The sequence below is a fragment of the Bactrocera tryoni genome, chromosome 2 (assembly GCF_016617805.1).
Source record: "Bactrocera tryoni isolate S06 chromosome 2, CSIRO_BtryS06_freeze2, whole genome shotgun sequence".
Classification (NCBI taxonomy): domain Eukaryota; kingdom Metazoa; phylum Arthropoda; class Insecta; order Diptera; family Tephritidae; genus Bactrocera; species Bactrocera tryoni.
In genome coordinates this window covers 73,825,722-73,845,426 of record NC_052500.1, presented here as the reverse complement: position 1 = coordinate 73,845,426, position 19,705 = coordinate 73,825,722, and the positions used below count along the sequence as shown (strand labels likewise).

At 36.4% G+C, this 19,705-nt stretch overlaps 1 protein-coding gene across 3 annotated transcripts in view; it reads left to right on the top strand.

Moving 5' to 3' along the window:
• Window positions 1-19,705, top strand: part of LOC120768018 — a 65,049-nt gene that overhangs the window by 19,725 nt on the left and 25,619 nt on the right. The window contains exon 1 of one of the 3 annotated variants that reach the window (XM_040094477.1): window positions 16,984-17,460. The exons of the other annotated variants lie outside the window; for them this stretch is intronic. The gene's annotated coding sequence lies outside the window, so the exon portion shown is untranslated. Of the gene's footprint in view, window positions 1-16,983; window positions 17,461-19,705 lie in introns of those variants that run through there. 3 annotated transcript variants of the gene reach the window in all.

Below are 19,705 nucleotides of genomic sequence, written 5' to 3'. Positions count from 1 at the left end.
ATACCAAAGTGATCAGGGTGACGAGTAGAGTTGAAATCTGGATGTGTGTCTGTCCGTCTGTCCGTCCGTCCGTACAAGCTGTAACTTGAGTAAAAATTGAGATATCATGATGAAACTTGGTACACGTATTTCTTGGCTCCATAAGAAGGTTAAGTTCGAAGATGGGCAAAATCGGCCCACTGCCACGCCCACAAAATGGCGAAAATGAAATTTGGCACAAAGGATCGCATTAGGGAGGTTGGACGTATTTTTTTTTTTTTGGAAAAGTGAGCGTGGCCCCGCCCCCTGCTAAGATTTTTTGTACATATCTCGGAAACTACTATAGCTATGTCAACCAAACTCTATAGAGTCGTTTCCTTCAGACATTTCCATATAAAGTTCAAAAATGGAAGAAATCGGATAATAACCACGCCCACCTCCCATACAAAGGTTATGTTGAAAATCACTAAAACTGCGTTAACCGACTAATAAAAAACGTCAGAAACACTAAATTTTACGGAAGAAATGGCAGGAGGAAGCTGAACCCAGGCTTTTTTTAAAAATTGAAAATGGGCGTGGCGTCGCTCATTTATGGACCAAAAACCATATCTCAGGAACTACTAGACCAATTTCAATGAAATTCTGTATATAATATTTTCTTAACACTCTGATGACATGTACGAAATATGGGTGAAATCGGTTCACAACCACGCCTTCTTCCAATATAACGCTATTTTGAATTCCATCTGATGCCTTCTCTGTATAATATATACATTAGGAACCAATGATGATAGCGGAATAAAACTTTACACAAATACGGTATTTGAAAAATATGTAAATGACGGATAATGAAATCTCGATTATCACTTTATCATGCGAGAGTATAAAATGTTCGGTGACACCCGAACTTAGCCCTTCCTTACTTGTTTTATCTTATATATTAATTACGAAAAAATAAGATAATGGATAGCGAAGTGTCTTCCTATTAATATTAAGAGCTCATATTTGCATAGAATTTTTTCAGGTGCCTAAAAATTAATTTTTCAAGGTAGAAAGTGAGAAAAAAATATCGATTATTTTTGTGCCACAAAGTGTGGATATACATATGTATGTATGTATATATATTATTTTTTTATATTTTTTTGATCCACCCTAATGCATACATATGTAACTACTTATGAACAAGAATTTTTATTGTTACTTTGGCATGTCATTCATTTGTCGGCTATTTTGTTTGGGTAATACAATCGATTTTGTTGTTGTTGTTGCGTGTTAAATTTTTGTTGCTTGTAATTTCTCAATTATTTACTATTGCTAAGTGCCAACTTACTTAATTGCTTGAGTATGTGTGATAACAAAGTGTTATTACCATTTTATACCCCGCAGGCCATTTAACAAAAGGGTCTAACTATTTCGTTTGCTAAAATTTTGTTGTGAAGTGTAAGAATATTATGCGTATAAAAGTGTATCAAAGAGCTTCTTGCTCTCCCAAGAAGTAACGAATCGAACAAACAATCAGTCTAAGTGAAAAAGGCTGGCATAGTCTTAGTACTTAAGGGAATGGCTGGAGAAAGAGCTCATAAATGGTCCATATAAGTTGTCCTAGTTGTTCTTTCGATTACACACTATCTAAAGCTGCAAGATTCAATGCCAGCAGTTATTGTTCTGAATTAGTGCTTGATCTCTGCGAGACTGTGCAGAACTGTGAATTCCGAAAAACCATTGTGGTTCCATGATTAGTAACCTTTAAAAATATTTATCAAGATTCTCATTTTCACACAAAGTCTACTTCTAGATCGTTCTTTCAAAGTGACTTGCTTCGTGTAAACAATCTTCCGAGTGGCACACGCCGGCATCTCCTCTCCCAAAAAAGGGATCTGAACAAATCCGAAGTGAAAACGATGCTAATTTTCTTTTTCGACATCACAGGCATCGTCCACCATAAATTTGTTCCTCCTGGACAAACCGTCAACATCAAGTTTTACGTGAAAGTCCTCAAGAGGCTCAAACGAAGGGTCAATCGCGTCCGTCAAGACATGGCAGCCGATTGGAAGTTGGACCGCGACAACGCCCCGGCTCATACCGCCTTTCTTGTGAACAGCTACCTAACCAAGGCTGACATCCGTACGCTTCCGCAGCATTTTGAGACGACAGAGGGGAGCCAAGCAGCATGCACCTCGGCTTTCAAGGCTATTCAAGAGAATGCCTTCCGTGACGCCTTCAATGCTTGGAAATCTTCGAAGTTTAATCTTAAAACATAAATCTAGAAAGTTATCAAACATTTTATCTGTCGTCTTCTCATCGAATAATTTCCGATTTGCTTCAAAGTTAACTCGCTTTTCCTTACTTCTTACTGTACTTAGGTTCGTTAGCACTACGTTATTTTTCCACTACTTATAACATTATCAGCGGAATTCCATTGTACTCGCAACTTCGTTGCAAAATACTTCAACGATTTATTGTAAACACATATTCTCCACTTGTAGATATTAGGCTTAACAGTGCAATGCGATTTCGCAAGTGCACTTACATATGTACAGAAGTGAAAGCAGTTCAAGAATCTTCTACTTGCACCTAATAATTGATTGACGACGAAACGAGCATTGAATATAAAGCGTTGGATTATAATGTATTTAACACACTTCTAACTGTTTTTCTGTTTTACTCGGATATCAGAAAAACATATTTATATAAACCGTAAAGTAGGCCAGCTGTCATGTCATAAAGAAAACAATCGACAGGGAAAGGGCATAACTATATTTTAACTAAGAACCTTAAGTGTATCCAGTTAAATAAGTTTATTTTTTAGCCCCTAAGGTTGACTCAAAAATTCTTTAAAAGCTTGAAGGGTTAATGGAAGATGTCTCATGCTCCTAATATTATTATAATTCTACTTCTATCTACTTCTTCTTCATTGGGATTGATTTGATTTGCCTATAGATAAAAAATTAAGTGGTTTCCATCATAACGTCCGAAAGCACTATAGCCATTCGTGTGAAATGTCGTCCAGTAGGCTTAAAAAGCTTTAAACTTGAAACGCAAAGTAAGGCCCGTTCTCTTGGAACTTACATGCATTAAATTAAGCACTTCGGCAGTATATCAATTGGAGATTTCAAGTGTAGTCTGGTCCTTCTCCACTTGGTCTTTCCAAAGGTGTGGTTATCTTCTTCTTCCTCTGTACTGCGTCGAATACTCTCAGAGCTGGAGTATTTTCATATATTCGGAAGGTATGATTTAGCCAGCGAAGCCGCTGTCTCTTAATTCAATGGCTTTTCATATCTCGTACAGCTCATCGTTCCATTGACTGCGGTATTCGCCGACCATATAGCAGGACAGTTGGGTCTACGTATCCGCAACCGAAACAGATCCGAATTTTTTATCCGGTCAAAGACTTTCAACTCGGCAAAATGCTGTCGCTACAACAACGATGAGTGACTTATCGATTTTGGTCTTTGTTCCTCGAGAAAGGAATAATATCAATTAGCGTATTTTAATAGATCTCAGTTCACTTTACACCTTTCTTCTTTGAAAAAGTATAAGGTCTCAAGTTGAGTTTTGTATAATACCCTTTCTTCAAAGGTGATACACAGATTATAGCGACCACCCAACTTTTCGATACCATTTTTGGAGTTCAACTTGTTCTTTGCTTCAAAATTGGCCTCCGTTTCGGCAATCACCTCTTCATTCGACGAAAATTTCTTCCCAGCGTGTATTCTTTTGAGATCTGAGAACGGAAAATTGACGCTGGGACCAAATATGGAGAATACAGTAACTGCGGAAGCAATTAGAAGCCCAATTTTTACTATCGTTTTTACTGACTTGTGACACGGTCCATTGTCTAGATGAATCATCACTTTCTTTTTCTTCAAATGCAGCCGTTTTTCGGCGATTTCTTCCTTCAAACGGTCCAATAACGCTTTGTAATAGTCGCTGTTGATGGCCCTTTCTTTTTCAATGTAGTCAATAAAAAATATTCCTTGCGCATCCCAAAAAACAGACGCCATAACATTGCCAGCCGAGTGTTACCTTTCTCATTTTTCCATGCTTTGTAGTGGATTCAATGTATGCAGTCTACTCGGATGACTGTCGTTTGGACATCGGTATGAAATGCTGGAGTCATTTATCATCCATTGTCACATATTGACGCAAATACTGCTCCAAATTATCAACTCGTCGTTGTTTTTGGTCAAAAGGGAGGAGACGCGGTAATCACTTTGCACAAAGTTTTCTCACACCCAAATATTCGTGAATGATATGATGCACACTTCCAGTTGATATCTTTTTTGTGCCTGCTATCTCGAACAACTTCTTTTTGGTTTATCCAATATAATTTTGTGGACTTTTTTGATGTTTTCGTTGGTAAGACCTCATTTGGGCGTCCACTGTGTTCACCGTCTTCGGTACTTATTTCACCACATCTAAACTTAGCATACCAAACCTTGAGGGTTTATAACAAAAGAAGCTTCACTCAAAATAATATAACTCACACACTAGTGATCCAACAGCTGTCAAATTTATACACAAGCCTTTTGAAGGTTAGGGCTAACTAAAAATCATATGAATATAATTTTAATAGCGTCATCTGTGTGTCGATCCGGGGATTTTTCAATTGATCTGTTGAGCTAAATAATTCCATTTGAATCCTGTGAGACCACAGTTTAACCTTTAAAATGCATTGAGAATACCTTAATACTACTAAACTAGTTCAAATTAACCAGAGTTTATCTTCTTCGTTTTTAGAAATTTTTATATGCCCAGTGTATAGGCAGAGTGTAGAAAATATACAAAAAATCGAAGCTAATTGATAAATTTAAGATATTTACACTGAAGGAGAAAAATAACAGTGATTCAAATATAAATATTTATAATATTAAATATAATATTTTTCATGAAAAAATGCACTTTTTCAGGTTGAAAATTTATATTTTCTGCTGTATCTTTGAACAACACGTGAAAAGTGATCTAGCGCCTCGTGAATAAGTATTTCCTTATATCAAGTGAACTTAAGAAAGTCAATTGCGATGTTAAAGTCCCGCGTGCTTTTTTGCGGTTTTGCGGAATACCTTTTTGTTTAACATACTTGTATTTAAGTTCACCTTGAGTATACATTAGATATTACTTATTCGTATCGATATCCGCTAATTATATTATCGAAGACATGTGACAGTATAATTAACTGTAAAAATAGCTAGATAATGGCTTCTAAATTTTATAATCCATCGTGTAATGCAATTTGTGTCAATATTTATTGCTGGAACCGCGAAAGGTGCTATTTGTGTACGTCATTAAATATTAAAAATTTTATTGCAAGTGTCGTTGTTTTGATAAGCAGCAAACCGAGTGGTGAGCTCTAACTGACCCCACGTTCAATTACAATGCCAAGGTTAGTTGTTAACTACATATAACTTGTTTTTAATATTTTTTACTGATATAAGTTGCTACATATTTACTGATAGATTTGTTTACGCTGTGCTCTGCACTATGTTAGGGTGAACCTTTAAAAATGAAATGAATTTTTTTTTTTGGAAATTTTAAAAATTTTTACAAGAATAAATGAGTCAAAATATTACAAATTAATTAGTCTAAAACCCTTTTGGACACTATTCAGATGCGTCACATAGTGGTTAAACTTTATTTTATTTTAACGCTAAAATCAAACCTAATTTTTTCCGTTAAATACGTGTTTGTGAACTTATTTTTTAAAGCGTCAGTGTGTTTAAACTACGAAAATCTACCTAAAAAAGTTTGTTTTAATTAAAGTACCACCCTAATGATTATTGACTTATGCACATATGGAAATAAAACATCATGTTTATAAATAAATTTAATGTATTTTTTTACTATGTGATGCAATTAATTTCGCATTTAACTTATCGCTATTGATTATCTCTTGAGTTAGAAAGTTATTGCTTGAAACAAAATATTATCAACTCTCGGTGGCAAGGTTGTATTTTTATATTATATATATATACATATATTTTGAAATATTATTTTTGAATATACAAACCTATGCACGTAGAAATTAAATTTATTTGGTTTTTTGTCGATAATTCAGTTGAATGAACTTAAAAAAGTGCTCGTAAAATAAAACTCAACGTTAATATTTGCTCAGTTCAAAAAATTTATAAGGAAAGAGACTCCAAAAATATTCAGTTAACCCTACTTCAATGTCATTAAAGGACAGATTTTTCTTGAAAATATATTCCAAAATGTAAATGCTGTTCGTAAGCTTCGAATAAGAACGCAGTACCTAAATTTGTTCTTAAAAGACCTGTACATTACTTTAGGCCCTTGCATTGACTAATGACTTTTATTGTATAGGGGATTCATTTCGAGGTTTCCCACATTTTTTATCATTGGAAAGAACATTCTTAGGCATTTATTTTTTGAAGATTATATTTTTCATAAGTTGGCCGCAATTGGCTTCAGTCCAATTTTCGATGACACGTTCGAGAATTTCGACTAGTAACAGGCAAATGACACGCGGGATGTTTTGCTTCAAGGCCTGAATCGAAGCGGGATTGTCCGCATAGACTTTAGATTTTACATATCACAACGGTGTGATATAACACGGTCTTGTGGACAATCGACCGGCCCAAAACATGAAATTATCTGCTCACCGAAGTGTTTTCTCAATAAATCCATTGATTAATACGATGTATAGGGAGTGGCGCCATCTTGTTGAAAGCAAATATCGCCGAGATCATATGCCTATTAATATTAGGCATCAAATAATCGGTAATGGCGCCATTGACGGTTACGTTCTCTCCGGCATCATTTTTGAAGATTATTCCGATGACCAATGAAATGAAAATGGCAGCTCTTGTATATTTTCATGTTGCTCTTCGTCCAATACGGCAAATTTTGCTTTTTTACATAACCATTGCTAAAAATGTGCCTCATCACTGAACAAAATTTGGGTCGAAAACATTGGATCTTCTTGGAACTTTTCAAGAGCCCATAGAGCGAAGCGATGTCGCTTGGGAAGGTCGAGCGGCTTCAGTTCTTACACAAGCTGTATTTTGTACGCTTTCTATTTAAGATATCGACGTAAAATGCGACAAGTTGTTCCATACGTCAGTCCGAGTTGCTGTGAACAGCGCCGAATCGACTCGGCTGCTATATTATCTTCACTGTGTGCGGGACGTAGTCTCTTCGGTCGAATTTTATCCAATAATGAATGCTGGGTCTCAAGGCAGGTGATGGTGTTACGAATAGTACGCTCAGTAGGCCGAATATGTTGACCATAAGTTGAGCAAGCGTTACAGAACGTGAATTTTCTTTCTATGATGAAATGCTAAATAATACTGAACAAAAATAACATGGCAGCCTGAGAACACTCCCGACTGATCTGATATTGAACAAAGTATTTCTACTGAATCACCCGTTATTAGCCATTATACATTAAAACGAAAATTCTAACTAACCCCTTAAAAACCTTCGAACAGACTTGTGTTTCGACATATTTTTTTCATTTAGAATTGACTTAAAAACTAAGAAAATGTTTGAAGGGTTTCTAATTAACTTTCTCGAACTCAGCTCCATCCACTAAGCATCGTCCAAAAGCTGGGTGGTGTTTGACCATAAAACAAATAAAAATATAAATAGACTTGCAACTATAACTGACCATATCATTATGACACATCTAAAAGCACTTGTTTAGTTATTCATGACTCTGACATAATGTCAACTGTTATAATTTTAACTTGAAGGTGTCACCAATGGAGTACCTACCACACACGCATCCGCCTGAAATTATAGCCATTCATTTTCGAAAATCACCAACAATTTGGTGACACTTCAGTGGAACGCAATGGCATTGACTATTAGTGACGCCTCTTTTTTCACGCTTGACGTCATAATGGCACAATCGGGGATACACGCAAAGAAAATTATAAATATGAACCTGTTAAACAATATTTACACTTGATTACTACTCAATCATTTGTGCTGCATACGAAAAGTAACGGAAAAATATGATTTTTATTACAAGTTAACGGGCAGTGGTCGTGTTATGATGGGGAAGTACGAGCTGTTTGCTCGATTTTTGTCAATTGAGCAATTGTGTGATGACTGCTGATTACTGTGCGTCATTAACGAATCGATAAATGTATGTATGTTTGTTTAGACATACAATCGATGATTTATAAAACAAATGAAATACTTTTACAAGAGGTTTGAATATAAATACATTGGAATTAGTAGAATTGTCATATTTTTTGTTTTCTGCGACCTTGTTGCTTTATAAGTTCTATTATGAGTCGAAATTCTTCCTAGCGATCAAAGCAAACACCTGTACATTTAGAATTTACTATATTGTTGGTAGAAAAACTGGATATGAACGCTGCTTGTATTTCATTTAATAATTTCAAAAAGACGTTGAGAATTGCAGACAAATTTGGACAATGAACGAAATGAGAGCCACATTGCTTGGTTTAAACTTACATCGAGTCGATTTACTGAAAGAACTCCGATGTCGAGGTGTCCATTTAACAGTTTAGAAAATAATATAATAATAACGATAATATTCCCAACGGGCCAAACTATGTATATTCATATTATTGTGATACTTTTTATTAACCAAAGTACATACATGAGGCGTCTTCGATGTTGTCTTTTTATTTTTTGTTTGTTAAATTCCATTATACTATTAGTTCGCCTTTTCTGCGTTTTGTCCGAAGTTCAGTAATCTTGGCAAGGTTGTTTGAGCTTGACGTTTTGAAAGCGATCCCTAATTGACAAGGAAGAATAGGTCGCTACGAAAACTCTCTCTCTGAGACGTCCAACATAAAACATTTCGCCAGACCGAGTGATAACCGACAATCAATGGACTTATTGAGAGAACACTTAGGTGAGCAGATAATTTCACGTTTTGAGCCGGTCGATTGGCCACCAATTTCATGTTATAACACAACGTTAGACTTTTTGCTGTGTAGATATTTCAAGTCTAAAGTTTCGTCTCAAGTCAATTGTGTCATTCGCCAGTTACCAAGTCGAATCTTCAAAAATTAAATGCCAAAGAATGTTCTTTCGAATGATAAAAAGCATTCTCCATTAAATTTTAAGTTTCTAGGGATTTTCTAAAGAAAAAGAAAACCTCGAAATGGATCACCCTATATATGAAACGATTCAAAAAAAGTCAGTCCCTAGATCTCGAAACCTTATCAAGTTCACTAACCATCCAATGGTAACTAATTATTCTCCTTAGATCTTTGTGTACCCTTTCATGCTATAAGAAATGTTCTGAAGGGTATTGTAGCTTCGAAGCAACCGAAGTTACCTTTTTCTTTGCTTTAAATATAAATATAAAATATGTCGTACTCGCGCTGCTTTGCCTGTCAGGTGTTGGAACTTGTCCATTGTCTAAAGTCCAAAAATTTTCTGATGAATTTCTTCAACATTCAGATCACGCTTCATTGCGCAATTATCGAAACATCTATTATCTTTGTCTCAGGTTGCTAAAAACATTTATTCTGAGTGTTGCGCCTCCAACCAATAGTAAGAAGCTTTTCACATATAAACTATAGATACATATATACAGACACTTTTCATTACATTTTCTATGTTTACAAATTTAAATGGGTATGTGCTTTAAATGGTCTGAAGGTCTCATATCAATATACATTCTATACATATGGTATTATACATACTAATGTATCTATGAATATATTTAGTGTAGGTAAACATAAACAGAACGTTCAACTGGCGTGTAACAGTTACAGCCAAAGTTGATATACGCAGTGAACTATGGCTACATTGGATCACCAGACATTTCGTTGTTGTTTTACATACATACATATGTACATATATCATTGTCTATGTTACATACTCACTTACAAGCGTTAAAGTATTATCGTCACGGCCACTCCTGAATAATTAATGATAGCTTTGTATATCCAGATCGGTCATGCAGTCTGTGTTCTCTTCTTTTTATTTATTTCTCTAATTTTCGTTATGCTTCGTTGCCTTATTTGTTAATTTAGCGTTTTATGGATTTTACGTTTTTGTAAAGTATGGAATTGAAAATAAATATTTATAAAAAAAACAAGTTCCGACTTTAGAAAAATAGCAAGGGAAAAATAATTTACAACAACTATTAGTTTAGACTTGGTGCAAGTTTACGAAATCAAGTAGGATATTGGAGGTTAGACTAGATCTCTATTTTTTGTGTGTTTAATGTCATAACATTTTTTTAGGCATCAATATCTTATCATATACTATATAAAATATTTTGAACTTCTGCCAGAAACAACAACTTCTGCTGAAGAGCATGTTATGTTGTGTCTAAGAACTCGTTCTGTCTGGTTTTAAGACCCTAAACTATTATAGCTAAGAGGTTTTAATTCGAACATTGTATTTTCTTTATTCGAACTAGAAAATCTAACATTCCTTTTTTCGAACCTGCGTGAAACGTTCAGTGAAAACGCGTTGACTCCATTTTCGGCCTTTCATTTACTCTTCGACTGAAACTATTATATTCGCGCAGTTCTTTCCTTTAAAATTTGAGCGTATTTTGTTAAAAAAACATGTAGAATATTATTATTCAAAGTATTGCCCATCTGAATATCTTACTGTCAAATCCTGGAATCCATTCCAAAAGTATTTCGCTAGCTTGGCGGCCAAGAATGAATCAAACCAATTTTTGATATCCTGTTCTCTTACCGTATTTCAGTGAGGGCGTTCTGTATCCACCCGACCAAATAGTTAACAGAAGGGGCAAGATGTGAGCTATAAAGCGGTGAGGCGAAACCTTCCAGCCGCTGGATTCCAAACATCTTTTAACCGGTTATGCAACATGAGTCCGTGCGTTGTCATCAGACAATTATTGTCTCGTGACTAGTCGCAAATTCTAGACGTTTTTCGGCAAACGTTCGACCCAAATTAATGAGGTGTTGCCGGTAGCGTTCCTCGTTAATGGTTTCATCCAGTTTTAGAACCGCCTTTGTAATTCCATCAATTATTTGGCGTCATGGATATTCGGTTTTGTCTTTGATTTGACTGGTTGAACAGGTTTCACATATGATATTTTGCGGGTTGTCACAATGGATCCGATTTTAATCACTAGTCACAATCCTATGATATGGCGACTTCTTTTTGTAAAGAGTGATCCATTTCCAGCTTCCCTACTTGTTTAATGAAAAAACGCAAAAACTTTAAATTGAATGGGAGATGTTTATTATCATTGAAAAGAACAGTCTTTGGCCTTGTTTTTTGAAGACTATCTCTTTCAAATGTTGGCCGCGTCTACGTCTCGGATGATCCATTCGTTGAGTGAAATTATCTGCTCACCGAAATAGTCTCCAATAAATCTATTGATTGATGCGATATATGGGATGTCACGCAGTTTTGTTGAAACCAAATGTCGCTGTGATCACGAGCTTCAATTTCGGGCATCATGGCGCAAAAACGGTCGGCCATTGACGGTTGCGTTCTCACCGGTGTCATTCTTGAATAAATATGGATTGATGATTCCACCGGCCCACAAATCACACCAAACCGTGTTTTTTTCTAGATGAAATGGCAGCTCTTGAATCCCTTCAAGTTGGCCCTCGTCCCAAATGCGGCTATTTTGCTTGTTTACATACAGATTGAGCCAGAAATGGTTCTTTAGCCGTTGATTTGGCTGGTTCGGCAAGTTTCACATATGGTTTTTAAGTTGTCTTAATGGATCCATTTCTCATTACTGGTCACAATCAGATGCAAAAAGCGACTTCGTTTTGTAGCTTTCAAGCAGCAATCGTCTTGTATCGTACCTCGACTTCAATTTATACTGCTGCTTTTAAACATTTTGAAATGGCTGCTTGCGTGACTTCCAAAAATCGTGCGAGCTCTGCTTTGTTGGGCAACAATCTTCGTGGAGTCATGCTCCCAATCTTCTTCGTCTTCCAAGCCAAACCACTTTTGGCACGTTCGCTCAGCAGATTCAGCGTAAACTACCGTGGCGAATCGCATCAGACTTCAGATATGTGAAAGAGAGGGACAAAATTACATATACTGATAAATAGATGACAGAGAGAGAGTGAAAGAAAGAAATCGCGAGTAAGTCTTAATTAAACAGAACAGGACAGAATACCAGACTGAATTGATAAAGTTCTCAAGATAGTAGTTTTTAAAAAAGCCTGTCAACTCAGCATTTTTTTAATTACTCAGGATAGTAGTTCCCTCATTACCAGCTGAATGAACTCTTCATAATGGTCGTCTGCTTCCGTCGTAAAACTTCTATAATATGGCAGGAGTTTTGTTATAACATTTCATGAAATGAATTTTTATCTCTTCACCGGCTATTTACGACTTCTCATTCATAGGAGTGCACCGTATATAAGTATTTTGTATGTCGAGCATGCTCCTGAATTCTCATTAAGCATATTAGAACGCGTCGACGCATTTAATGCGTGTCCCATTAAAATAATGTTTCTCATGTGTTTTATTTGCAATCACACATTCTCTTATACTGTTGCGCTCCATGCATGTATAATTAGGTGTATGTATGTATGTATGTATAGCTATCTAAGTATGTTTGTATCTACAAGACAGTCTTTTTTGCAGTTAATTGACACATTGCCTTATCGCGTTGACTTTACTCCCACCAGAGTTGCCCTCAAATGTCCTTGAACAAGATAACGACGCGTTGGAAAGTGCCTCCCCTTTTTCCTTTCCTTTCCTACATACACACTATGCGTCGCTCAAATGCTTGAAAATCGCTTCAATTGCGCTAGAATATTCATACTCGCGTTTGACGGTTGATATAATGAAAATCACTCGCTATACACTGATGTGCATGCTTGTGCTAAAAAATAGCATTAGTTTATATGTTGAAGTATCAAAAATCAGATAATTAAATAGACATTTTTTTGATACGAAATTTTCTGATTTTGTGTAAAGGTCATGCTTAATATGTATGTCAAATTTTCGACTTGGTTTAACTCAGCAACAGTGAAATGATGAACTAAATTCAGTTTTTGGCGATGAAGCTCCATCAATGCCCAGTGTTTATCAATAGTATGGTGCATTCAATTGAGGTCGCAGATCACTCCAAGACGAATTTCGTGAAGGTCGTCCAAAATCAGTTGTTTTTCCGCAAACTATTGATGCTGTGCACATAATAATAATGCCAGATCGTCATGTGACGATGAAGGAACAGAATACATATGTACATACAATAATGCGTGGACATTTGACTGTAAACAAATTTTTCCCCGTTGCATCCCAGGCATGTTTTAGGGTGGTAAGGATTAAAAAAGTTGGCACCGAGGTCATTCATCGGTAGGCCCAGGAAACGCGCTGTTTCGACAAGGTCTCACCATAAGGAGAGAGATGTCAGATGTGTACGGTTAGCAGGACATGCAAATATGTCAGAGTTGATTCTGAATAAGTAGCAGTTTCACCTGCTACAGTTCCAGAACAAAGTTGTGCAAGGATCACTCTCGATTGTCGCGGCAACTCGAGCTCGTCGTCTGCAATGAGTGGTGGTTTGACTCCAAGTATGCCATTCACTGAAAGCGAGTCGGTGAAGGTGTTTATGGCTCATGTCTAAAGTTAGTTGCGTACAAAGTCTAGTCTGATGTCGTCGACATAGTTGAGGAAGGACCTCTTTAGGCTCCTAAGAAGCGGTTCCGCTTCAAGCAGATAACTGCAGGTGTGATTTCTGCGAAAACACTCCAGCAGATATTGCTTTAAGAAGAGTTCATTATGATCCTTCACTGCATCTAGGCAATCATATTGGTGTGCCGTATTTAAGGACTGCCTTGTATATTGCCAACAATGTTTCTTTGTCTTTTCCCCATGTGCTAGCCGGCAACGACTTGAGGATTTTCTTGCGGGTTTGTACTTTGGCAATAATAGCGGTCGTGTGAGGAGTGAAGGAGCACAGGCTGTCGAATGTCATACCTGTCGTTTTAGGGTTATTGACAGTTGGAATTTTAACGCAATTCACTGCAATGTGGTCAAGTCTGTACTATTCCTAGTAAGGACCGTATGGTAAAAATGATAAAGCGATTTTGGAGGATTAAAATTAGTTTTTGTTCTCTTCAAAAAAGTTATAGAAACAGTGTTTGGAAGTCCTGGATCAACTCAAGCCCGCACTTAACCCGTCATTACATTCTTGATTGCTCCCAGTCATTCCCAACTAGGCACTATTAGTATATTTTTTAATTTCTTCCACCCTGGGAGTCCTATTTAATGGATCTCCATAATGCCTGGTTTCTAAATAAGATCTCAGAGACAAAACTCATGTGATCAATTATGATATTGAGTCCCTTTTAATGGATTAGGCTACATTTCCTACCTTAGTATACATGATGGTGCTTTTTTTATTGTTCGGAACTGTCCAAACTCAGAACACTTGTGCAAACATAAGTGTTTACTATAGATTTAAGTGCGTACACCTACTATTATACCACGTAAACATTCAACTCTTTATTACAAATATAGAGTGCCAAGAATTAGTCATTTTTTACCATCATGCTGAGGCTTACTTGTGATGTAACTAAAATTGATCGAACTTCGGGTATTTTTTTTACAAAATTAATTACATACCATTTTTTGTTCTATTTTCCTTCTTACTAACTTATTATCTATTTATTACTCACACGCGAATATCTATGTTTAATTGCACATTACAAACATCGGCATTGTTTTGCTGCCTTATCATTTGTTACATTGGCATTGCTTCAGTAGTATTGATGATTGCGCTAAAATAAAGTTAAAACAATAATAGTAGGTCGATTGATTCTTAGCTGGGGTTAGTAAGTTTTCATAGGTCTGATTTTCTTCTCAAACTTTTCAGTTAATCAGTTTCTTCTAGAATATATATATATTCCTATATAGAGGTTTAGGTTAGGTAAATCTGTTAGCCCAATACGTAAGTCACGCATAGACCAGTTTTGGTCCTTTGCGATACCAGATGGAGTTCAGTTGCTAAAACCAAGAGGAGTAGTCATCCTTTAGGATTTCTTCGCTTGGCGCGAATTTTAACAGACTCTGCGGCCTCCCTATCGATACCTCCTCCAGTGTATCATACCATGGGACCTCAGATGCTTACAGCGTAGTACAAGCGATGTTCCATTGTTTCCCTGGTGCCCTACTCTAAACATTTCCTATAGTCTTCTCGATCTGTCAGATGCATTTTGCGGGCGTGTGTCGCCACCAGACAGTGACCAGTAATTTTGTGTACTTCCGATCTACCGTTTTGTACATGACTTTTCCAGTCTTGCACCCAGGTAGCTTGTTCCATCGTGTTTTGATTTTCTTTACCATGCTTCTGTCGAGATCGTCGTATAGGCAAAGCAAAGGTTTCGCAATATTTATCACGTTTTCGGATGATAGCCGACACCATTCTTGGCAATCTCGTCCACTATTTCATTGCCCGCGATGCTTTTGTGGCCTGGCACCCAATAGAAGTGAACTTGTTTACTTCTGGCAACACTTTCTACAGCCACCCTGCTTCCCAAGACACTTCTGGCCGATATGCGATACGAGGTTACTGCCTTGATTGCTGCTTGGCTGACTACGTAGATGTTGACTCTGGAATTGCATGCAGGTGCATTAGAGGCCAGCTCCGTTTTCGCAATAGCAAATACCTCAGCTTGAAATATACTGCAGTCCATTTTCGAGTCATCCGTATAGATGTTTAGAGTGTTTCACGTAGCTACATAAGTATATACCTTTACGCCAGCTATCTTTTTCTATGTTTACTTTGAACTATCTTTCCCAGTTGAAAAGTGGGGTCATGTAGTCGGTGTTTGCCCAACATCCTTTACCAACCAAGCTATGCTCGAAGCTTCTATATGTAAATTCTCCTGCAGCCAGTAGTCGTCCCGCCGATTTAGCTGCGCAGTTTACAGCGAAGAGGTCTATAGATGGCAGGTTTAGTACCAGTTGAAGAGCCGCCGTTGGAGTTATTCATAAAGCTCACGTTATACACAGCGCAACGAGCTTTTCGGAAAATTTTCCTCACCGACTCTGGGGGCCTATTCTGTAACTCGATTCGAAAATAAATTTACTCGAATTCGGATTTTTTATATTTTGTAACTCGATTTTCGGATTTTCAAGCCAATTTTCGAATAAAATATTCGTTAGCTTTTGAGTTGTAGAACTTTCTACTATTTTCGGATTTGTAGAACTTTCTACAACTCAAAAGCTAACGAATATTTTATTCGAAAATTGGCTTGAAAATCCGAAAATCGTAGAAGTTCTACAACTCAAAAGCTAACGAATATTTTATTCGAAAATTGGCTTGAAAATCCGAAAATGGAGTTACAAAATATAAAAAATCCGAATTAGAGTAAATTGATTTTCGAATCGAGTTACAGAATAGGCCCCCTGAACATTGGATTTCGAGAAAAACGCATTTAAAATTGTAGGAGTCGATAACACTCAGTTGAAAAATCTTACAAATACGCCATATCTCCAAAAATATTTGCGCGATCAAATTAAAATCTTCGGAGAAATTTCTCAAGTATACAGACATTGTTTGTACTTTCGAAATATGAAGAAAAAAATCTAAAATCTATCTTATAATATGAAGTTTCATTAAATATTTCTTATATTTTTCATAACTTTTGACTTTGTTTATTTTCCATAAAAACAATATTTAATTTGGAATCCCCTTTTATGTTTTTAAATGCGTATCTACAGTTTATCAAACATATACTCCCGCTTAGATGAGTGCTTATCCCAACAAAAGGGCTGCTAATGTTTACATATAAAGTACTAAAGAGATACGTAACAAACGCTCTCTCATTTCATATAAATATCACTTACTTTGCAACAGTGCTTTCCAAACTGTTGTGCTATTCTGCTCCCCATTTTCGACGAGTAGTTTCGCTCACTTATAAGCATTCATTCATTCATTAGCATTACACCACTGCATTGGTTCGGTTGCGTTGATTACGCGCTCACCATTTACGCCTTCAATTGTTTCGGGAGAGCGCGATAAGCAAACATAAAAACGATCGATTGAATGTTGTCTACCTAAACGACAACAATTCGCTTAGACCAGTCTTATGTGAGCGATCCTCTGAAAGCGTTCATTTTACGGACTTAAATGCGTCAAAATATTTGAATCAAAAATAGAAAGAAAAAAACAAAAACAACATTTAACATAAAAAACCGAACAGAGCGCGTCACAACTCATTAAATTTTAGTTTCGTGTGTGTTTATGTTTGTGTTTGAACACATTATTTTACTTTTCATTCTTGGTGACAGCATAGAGAATTCTATTTCGCTTGTGTACATTGTAAATTTTGACCCACGCGATAAGCGTTTTGTGGAGCGATAAGAGTATTTTTAAAAGTGAAACTAGCCAATGATGGCGAAACAGTGTGTATTGTGAAAAAATGAGGAAATATTGAAAGAATAGTTATATTTAAATATTTATAAATTATAAAGTGTATGTCAAAATAAGTGAAATTATTAGTGCAGCCAATTACTATTTATCAAATGCAATCGCTGTGACCCAAGGGGCGGCAATAAAATGTTCCGGTTAGTGTTCTTGCTCATTATATACTACACATAATATTTTAGCAGTGAATTTAACGTTAAATATGATAATAATTAATTTTATAATGACCTATTTATACCCACCAACCAATCACCAAATGCAACTATATCGATTCGAATTAGTTGTTTCTAAACTTATAACATTGTAGTAGGCTGACAGCGTCATTGTATAAAGAGTGGCTCGAAAATGTTGGATCTTCTTGGAATTTTTCAAGAGCCCATAGCAAAGCGATGCCACTTGGCTTCAGTTCTTACAAACAATACTGAACAAAAATAACATGACAGCTAGACACGACTCACGCGCGATGTGTCCAAAAAAGACTATTGAAAAAAGTATCTCTATATATTTATATTATGATAGTATCTATAAGTAAGATCTGAATTCGATGCTGACAAATATCAAAGTGATGTTTCTAACGACTATCGGTAGGCTAGTCAAAAAGCCTCTACATTTATTCATACCAAGAAAAAGCTCCTTTTGATAATCTATGTTACTCGGAGTCCTATTAGAATCCTAAGTGTTATCCTTTGTTCGAATAGAGACAGAAATTCGAGGAAGCATCTACCGAACGGAGTCTATCAAATAAAATAAACAACGTTATTGATTTTAATGTAGCTAAAAGGCCTTTAAATACACTCAAACTTGTCTCGGATAAGTTCATATAAACTGTGTGTATCGATAAATATTTTTTGCCTAGATTGAATTTTCCCTAGATTTTCCCTTAATCTCTATGATTGTGTGAAGTTTCATCTCCTTACGTCACTTTAGGTATGGGCAGCATGTCGTGAAGTCATCGAAAACATATCTCAAACGAGTCGCCCATCCACCGCTGTTAATGACGATAATATCGGTGAAGTCAAAAAAATGGTGCTTGAAAGTTTTAGGTATGAAGCATTTCGAATCTTGATTCGTAACAAAAAACTTAATGCGCCGCTAAAGTCTAGCATGATTGTAACTGACTTGTTTGGCCAAACAAGAATCGAGAGCCAACCCCTGTTAATGACGCGTATTCGCCAGATTTGGCCCTGTGTGACATTTTTTCGTTTTCGAAACTGAAAAATCCGTTTTGAGAAACACGCTATGAGTTCATTGACGATTTGGTTTGTTTATATGAGCCTAATAGGAGAAAATTTGATTTTGAGTGCATTTAAAATAAATAAGAAAATTACACCAATTACCTGCCAAACCATTCCTTATAACTAACCATAAGAATGTAAAGGCCGTCGGTGCCCAATGCGTTTAGCTTGAGTACTATTCCTAATATCGATCAAATCACCTTCGGAGAAAAGTCGAATGGTGTAGAAAAGCTTTTAACGACGAAGAAAATTTTTACAAAACAAAACGATGTGGGCCAAGTTTTTAGAATATTTCGAGAACTTCTTCTGCAGTGACTTTATAGTCATGGAGCGTGTGCAGCAACGCCAGGCCGTTCAATCTATCTATGTTCGCCCTCATTCACGTTATCATGCCGCGAAGTGTCGAAAAGAAGTGTTCAGAACTCGCATTCGTCACAGTAAGTGTGCAGAATAAGCTAAGAAAACTATGAACTATGGGGTATATGTCTACATCGCAGTTCTTCAACGTTTCCAATGCTGTAGTCGGTAACTTGTTGTCTTTTGACTTTTGCTTCTGGCCCCAGTGGGACTGCCAGTGATCAGGTTCACCTTTGAGCTTCAAATGTCGCACAACGTTGTCATTATCCAAAAGGCATTTGAATTTATCTATCAAATAATCAAGAAGATTTTCCATTTCTTTGGTTTTCAGAGCACACACTTTTTCTGGAAGCAGCAAACTCAGTTGAAATCCAACCAATACTTCTCTCGAAAAGCGCGTCTTCAAATCTTCGCCGATTGTATCAAACAGAGGAATTTACACCTCTGTAGTATTCTTCGCAAGTTCTCATGTAGAAATTTTCGCGTTTTGTTTGTCGGCCGCAGCAGATTATTGGTTTTTTTTCGTCAACTTTCAGTTCTGCCGCCATTTTTTCGTGTCTGAATGAATGGATCGAAAATGTTCCTCAGCTTTTCGTCTTCGATTTCGGAACGTTACAAGCAGCTTATCTATTATATTTGATGCCTTTGCCAGATCGATCGATTCTTTCTGAAGAATCACGCTAAGATAGAATATCACAAAGCTAAAAAATCTCAACTATAAATTTAAATGTGCACAGGGCTGCAATGAGTATCGTTGCTTTTCCCGCTGTCTTCTTATTTTTCCAGTTACTAA